The sequence below is a fragment of the Stenella coeruleoalba genome (genome assembly GCF_951394435.1).
Source record: "Stenella coeruleoalba genome assembly, chromosome: 8".
NCBI classification, from domain to species: domain Eukaryota; kingdom Metazoa; phylum Chordata; class Mammalia; order Artiodactyla; family Delphinidae; genus Stenella; species Stenella coeruleoalba.
In genome coordinates, this window is record NC_137154.1 from 41,655,469 (window position 1) to 41,662,723 (window position 7,255).

The window sequence follows — 7,255 nt, forward strand, 5'->3', positions numbered from 1 at the left end:
TAGCTCACTGTCAAAATAAAAAAAGGACGTATTTTCAAAAGTCAGGTGCTGTCTTTTGTGTGGTAAAATCCTGGTATGCATGCATGTGTGTGTGCATGTGTGTGTATGCAGGCATACAACAATTACAAACAGATTCAGTATCTGAATCCTAAAATTTATTAACCTCTACTCTACATGTATGTTCTCCAGTACAATTATTCTTAGGACTTATAAATTAGTCATTATAATGACTTCTCATACCTTAGCAAAATGGTTAGACTAAGGCTTGCCAAATATTTTAAGCCAACTGGAGGTGGAGAAATGCTTTGTAGAGATCTTTGGCATGAACTAACCAGAGGTTTAAAAAAAGGGGGGTGACACAACAGAAACAGCCTGTTTTACATTGTTATAAGCTATGAGCAGTGAAGTCTACTTTCAAATGCTGAGTCTCAGTATGGGTTTCATCACTCCCCCTGACATTTTTTCTTCATCTGGCTCTGATGGGGTTTACAGCTGAGCACGCATAAAACTCATACAGGAGAATAGCAGCCATGCTTATACAACAGTCAGGGAGGACGTGACTGTAAGAAACAGAAACCTATTGAAAATGACACAAACCCCAAACGAGAGCTTATTGGAAGTAGACAGGGGATATCTCAGATCCCAGGAGCAGAAAGTATAGCCAGAGGGTCAATGTAAATGAAAGTCAGGACCCAAGGTTAAGGGCTGCACTGGCCTTCAACTCTTGCCTGTGTAGTCCAGCTCTCCTGGGCTCATAAGCAGAACCCAAGCTCTACTCCCCCTGACCTCCAAGTTCCAGAATCTCAGTCTGAGTCTCTTAATGCAAGTTCAAGTGAGAGGGAGAAAGAGAATTGAAATGGTCACTGGCCAGCCAATGGACTGGACCGTTCTGGGCCAACTGGCTCACAACTTTGGGTAGGACAGCTGTAGGTAGTAGACTGGCATCTCAGCAACATTGATCAATATCTCTGTAACCAGCAAGATCTCTGGTCAAGAGGAGCCCTGTGGCATCCCACCTTGCGTACTTACTTAAGGGGGAAAGAGCAGGAATGGCTGTTTTGAAGAGGTTCAGATATTTCACAAAGCGCCAGTGGGAGGCACCTTTCATGAGAAGTCCTGGGAGAGTCTGTGTTTGGGCCTAGGATTAGAAAATCTAAAGACCACAGAGAGCAATTCTAGCTTCGGGGTGAAGGTAAATACTGAGCTGCAAGGGCCCATGTGAGACTCTGAAAAATGGGAAGTAACCAGGTTAAGGTCCCAGACCAGGAGGACAGACACAGGGAGAGGAGTAAGGAATCAAAAGGTTACTTACATCATCTCAGCATGAGACATATATCCTCTCATTTAATCCTTACAACAAACCTCTCTCTCAGTTAGAGGTGGCATAGAGTGGTAATAACACATCCAGCTTATGGAGTCCGAACACCTGGGTTCAAATTTCAATCTTGCCACTTACTAGTGTTAGAAATTTGGGCTGGGCTTCCCTGGTGGCGCAGTGGTTGAGAATCTGCCTGCCAATGCAGGGGACACGGGTTCGAGCCCTGGTCTGGGAAGATCCCACATGCCGCGGAGCAACTGGGCCCGTGAGCCACAACTACTGAGCCTGTGCTCTGCAACAAGAGAGGCCGTGATAGTGAGAGGCCCACGCACCGCGATGAAGAGTGGCCCCCGCTTGCCACAACTAGAGAAAGCCCTCGCACAGAAACGAAGACCCAACACAGCCATAAATAAATAAATAAAGCAAACTGTCAATATGTAAAAATAAACACTATAAAAAATAAAAAAAAGATAATAAAAAAAAAAGAAATTTGGGCTCATCATTTTTCTTGTCACACCTAAATTCCTCATCTGTAAAATCCTGGCCAATGATTAGCTCCAGGTCAACTGCCCACCCTGGGGTTAAACAAGATTGGGAAGGCAAGGGACAGGAGATGAAAACAAGTGAACTAACTTTAGCTGAGTAATCTAATTAGGAGCCAAAGCCTATACGTCTGTTTTCAGATCTTAGTAAATTCTCAAATCTTCGATATACTGAGCTCTTAGCTGTATCTCTCTACCTCCTTTCCCCCCAGTTCTTCCAATTATTCCCGTTGTTTACTTGGCAGCTCAGGGGAATATTCTAGCAGCAGATCTGATCATGCCTCTGCTTTAGGTTTGGTGGATCCTCTACAAGATCAAATCCTCACCCTTGAGTTAGGCACACATGGTCCTTCCTGAACAGCCCTGCCCTGCTTTCCTACCCTCATGCTGCGGTCCCTATCCTCTCTACCCTGTCCCTCTTCCAGCCACCCCAAAGGGCTTTTCTCAATGGCATTGCTCTCATACCTCCACTTGTATGTTTCCACATGTATAATTCTCTTTGCCTTAATTGTTCTCTCTCTCTTTTGGCAAAAGTTCTTCAGTTATTCAAGATCTAGATCAAATACCCGTGAATTCCTCAGGCCATTATTTGCTCCCTCCTAACACTCCAAATGTACCTCTGCTATAGCATATACAGCGCGCCATTGTATGGGGGGGGGCGGGGAGGAAGAGGGGGTTGGTTCTAGGACCCCCTGTGGATACCAAAATCCATGGACGCTCAACTTCTTTGTATAAAATGGCACAGTACAGTCGCCCCACCCCCCCAATTGACAAGAGTTCATTTCAAATGTACCCTCTAATTTTTGAAAATTACTCCTGATACCTGAGGCGCTTTGCCCCCAAAAGGTCAAATTTGCAACCTGTATTTTCAGGGGCCTCAGGATCTGCATCAGTATAATGCCTGTAGGCCTGAGAAATCCTTTCCAAAAATTCAGAGGGGTCTTCTGGTTTTTGCTGAATTTCTTGAGTTTTATTCAAACTCTTTTGCTTTGGTTCCCCCTTTCAAAGCCCTGCCAAGAGCAATTGAGTGCAGTGCACTAATATGGGCCTTCTCCCTTCATTGGGGTCCCAATTTGGTTCAGCTGTGGGTATGGCCAATTGAGCTTCAGGTATACCCTTTAGGTCTATTAGGTGGAGCTGGTATGCTTCTTCCCTGGCCTCATCAATGACCATACTCCTTTCGTCTCCTGTAAGCATCATATTGAGAAGAATGTGTATGCCTGCCCAGGAAGGGTGGTGGGTAGCAAAAATAGAAGAATTTGGAGGGGTTCCTCCCTATAAGGAGGATTGCAATCTTTCCAATTAAACAAGTCTGAGAAACCCAGCTGGCTGGCTGTTTATATTTAGACACCCTATTAGATAACCACATAAGGGAAATTGCCCTGCCCTGGGAGTGGCTCCTGGCCCAAACTGGATGCCCTGTCAGGTCTTAGATGGCAATACCAGACCAGGTCCCTGTGCCCCAGGAGCACAGGATTTTCTAATTGATCCCTATAAGGAACCTCCTTTGGCATTTCTTCGCCCACCCCAATCCTGGCTTTTAAGATTTCATTGCCTCATTTTCTTTGCTTCCTGAGCCCCAGTGTCGGGAACTGGGGCTGGATAGGAATGGGAGGCGGGGGAAGGTGTCAATATATTGGCATAAAGGCAGAGAGATTGGGACAGCTAGCTCAGGCGGAGGAGTTAAGGTTTGAAGCAACATATCCTCACTCTCATTCCCTTCCTTTTCTCATTTTCCCTGATGTAACGGCACAAATGCTTGCACACAGAGGATTTCATCATTCTTCCCCACTTCTTCACGGAAACTCTAATTGCTGGATTGTATAGAGCCATTCAAAGGCCACCATCACTCAGCATTTTACTGTGAAACCACAAATAGCAACTGATTCTCTCTAACCATTTTGCCTTGGCATCAACCAACCGGTCTGAATTCTGGGCTGGGGCTTTTGGTGATTTTAGGAACCAAGTGGAACCTTTCTCTTCTCCCTGGGAATGTCGCACTCTGGGACAAGAGCAGACGGGTTTTTTTCTCTTGTTCTTCCGTTTGACATCAGTAAGAGTTTCAAATATCACAAAACTGATATGGCTGTAAATGGAGAAACGGTACCAAAACAAAATGAAACAAAAAACTCAAAGGACAAACAGAAAACCCTACGTAAACCCTCAAGTTTAGTCTCGGGATTTTACATATACCAACAACACAGGAGATCACAATCAACGTAATTAACACAGCATGGGTGGCAATATGTGGTACACAGAGTCCCTGACTAACCCCCTTGTGGAGATCCGAACAGGTACTGTGGCCACACACTGTTCATCTTCCTCTTAGTCATGAGCTCATAGCTGTAACCAGACCACTTATCCAAAACTCACCTCAGAGGACTTTCTTTACGGATAGTTGAAACATTCTCCAATTTTTAAAGACAGAATAAAAGACAAGCAAAACACAAACGGCGCACATAAAGGCTAGCATCCAAAGAAACTTGTTCACAAATCAGGTAAAAATTCAGCAACTACTTCCTCTCTCCAACAGGGTACCCCAAATACAAAACAATTGGCTTATTCCAGAGGAAAAGCCCCAAAGGTAAAGAAAATAAAGTTTCCAGTTGTACACACCAAAGTGACTTACCCCACTGTATTGAGCCCGTCGACTCCCAAATGTTGACTGCTTGCTCCAATTGCGATGCACTGGGGCAGCCAGGGCTGCTTCGGGGGAATTTCTAGGGGCAGATCCTCAGGACAAGTGGTCCCAGCAGCTGCTAGGGCCTTACCCAAGAATTCCCCAACCGGGGTCAGCTGGCCATGAGCAACTAGCCTCCTGGCTGGCTTTACCAATATTTGTTACTGAGTCCAAGCTCATACTGCTCACTGCACAACAGGCCAATAAATCAAGAGATGAGTTGTTCGAGCAAAGAGTAGCGACTTCAGTTGGAAACCAGCAGACGCAGAAAACGACGGCCTACCGCCCCAAAGAACCAGCTTTCCGGAGTTAGCGTTCAGGCTTCTTTTATACTAAAAGGGGAGGGAGTAAAGTTCTGGTTCCGGCCAGACCCCGGAAGGGGTGTGTTAATTTCGTCTTGCCTGCAGCCATTCACAGGTGGTCCTAGTCAGGATGTTTCCTGTGACCTAAACAACAGTTATTTAGCTTAATGCTCATTACTTGGGAGGCAGGGTTCCCAGAGATGGGCCATTATGTGTAATTTAAGCTTATAGGTAACAGCCCTTTAGTGATTAACTTATAAAAGAAAACAAAGATTCTTCCCTATTACACTCCCTCTAGTTGAAGCTTGTTCATGTTTAGACACAGAAGAAGAAAGTATGGAATATTGTTGCTGTGGAAACAAACTTAGAAAATGACTTTCTTTTCTCCTTTATATAAATGTAGGAGTCATATCTCATGGCTAAGATGAATATGAATAATTACACATTGGCATTGAAAGCTTGCTCCCAAGGTGCTCTGTGGCAGTCAGCTCTGAGGACCATGAAATGGGCTCCAAGTGCCATTCTAGCATATAATCTTTCTCACTTTGATGCACAGTCACTGGGTTAAATTTTACTTTCAGTGTATCCTACAATGAAATGACTGCATTTCAGTGGATTTCCGTTTGAGGATTTAAGATGTTTTAAAATCACACAGTGTAACAATTTTCAAGGGAAAAAAACCACTTACCCATTATTTTTAAAAGTTCCTTTCAAAAGTCTCTACTCTCTTTTATGTATTTGGAATCAGCCCGCATGAAAAGGTTTTCTGAAGATTCTACAGAAATATTTTCCCTTTCCTCCTATGAACTCCTACAAGAAAGGTAGTAAAAAGTAATAACAAAATACTTTATATTTTGTGATATTTCTCTTTGTGGAATGATTCTTTGTTTGACCACCTTTCCTCCTGACTAATTAATTACTTCACTGAAAGGAACATGTGAAAATGTTACTTTTTGTCACCTTAATTGACCAAAAGACTATTTTCATGTATTAAAACCTTCACATCCTAGCTGATTTCTGTGGTTCTATAGCTTGACTTTAACCATGTTGATAACTTTTGCTTCAAAAGTTGTAAAAATGGGGAGTTTCTCATTTTAACCCGTGTAAAACATTGCATTCTTCTAGGATTAAAAAAAGACTCCATGATAGCACTCAGACTTTCTCCACATGCCTTCCTGTAGCAGGTGCTCCTCATGTAGTAAGCGTGTAACTCTCATGTAAGCAGATTTGACATAGAGTTCCACGCTGAGAGCTGGGAAATGCCTCTGGTTGTCTAACCAATCGGTTCTGGAGAAAACTGAAAAGAAAAAACTCAATTCACAGGGTTGTTAAACAGATAAACTAGATAGTGCATGTGGACACTGCAGGGTTCCTTGGGGTTCTGTGCCCTTCACTTTGCATGCTTTACACTAGCCCTGGGTGACCCCCATCCATTGTGTGTGTGTGTGTGTGTGTGTGTGTGTGTGTGTGTATGTGTATTCCAAATACATTTCAGATGTCACCCATGAGTTTCAGATCCACACACTCAACTGTTTACCGGGACTTTCCACAGCTACCTCAAACACAATACATGCAAAACTGAACTCACCTTTGGCCTTTCCAAGTCGGCTGCCCTTCCTAAGTCTCCATATTGGTAAGTGCACTGCCTTCTACCCACGTGCCCAAGCCAGAAACCTGGGCGTCCCAACTCCCTTCTCACCCTTGCCCACCCTTCGTTTCCAAACCTAACTGGACCCCACTCACTTTTCTCCATCTTTTGCCACTGCCTTGGTTAAGGCTGCCCATCTCTCTCACCTGGGCTCCTGCAGCAGATTCTGGGTGAGCCTCCTGCCTCCAGTCTTGCCCTTTTGTTCAGCATTCATTGCAGCCAGAGTTCTCTCTCTAAAGCACACAGCGTCTCTCCTTTCAATGCTTTCATGGTCCTCCTGTTCTCCTCTGAACAAAGTCCAACCTCCTTATGATCCTTTCCATCTTTTCTCTGGTCACTCTCCAGTCTCTTCTTTATCCGTCTCCCTCACATCGCACTCCAGCCATACCGAGCATCTTTTAATTCTTCACACACACATTGTTTCTCTAACCTCCAGGTCTTTGTACTCAGACTTTGCTGACAGGGTTGAGACTGGGAGTTATTAAACTACAAATACAGAGGGCTTCCCTGGTGGCGCAGTGGTTGAGAGTCCACCTGCCGATGCAGGGGACACAGGTTCGTGCCCCGGTCCAGGAAGAGCCCACATGCCGCGGAGCGGCTGGGCCCGTGAGCCATGGCCGCTGAGCCTGCGCGTCCAGAGCCTGTGCTCCGCAACGGGAGAGGCCACAACAGTGAGAGGCCCGCATACCGCAAAAAAAACAAAAACAAAAACTACAAATACAGAAAATTCTAGGATTTCTCCTCTGACTCATTTTTTATAGTGAA

At 44.7% G+C, this 7,255-nt stretch overlaps 1 protein-coding gene across 1 annotated transcript in view; it reads right to left on the reverse strand.

Annotated features, from left to right (window-relative positions):
* SPON1 (spondin 1) overlaps positions 1–4,830 on the reverse strand; it is a 312,023-nt gene extending 307,193 nt beyond the window's left edge. The window contains exon 1 of the mRNA XM_079928892.1: positions 4,490–4,830. The gene's annotated coding sequence lies outside the window, so the exon portion shown is untranslated. The remainder of the gene's footprint in view (positions 1–4,489) is intronic.
* Positions 4,831–7,255: the final 2,425 nt, after the last annotated feature.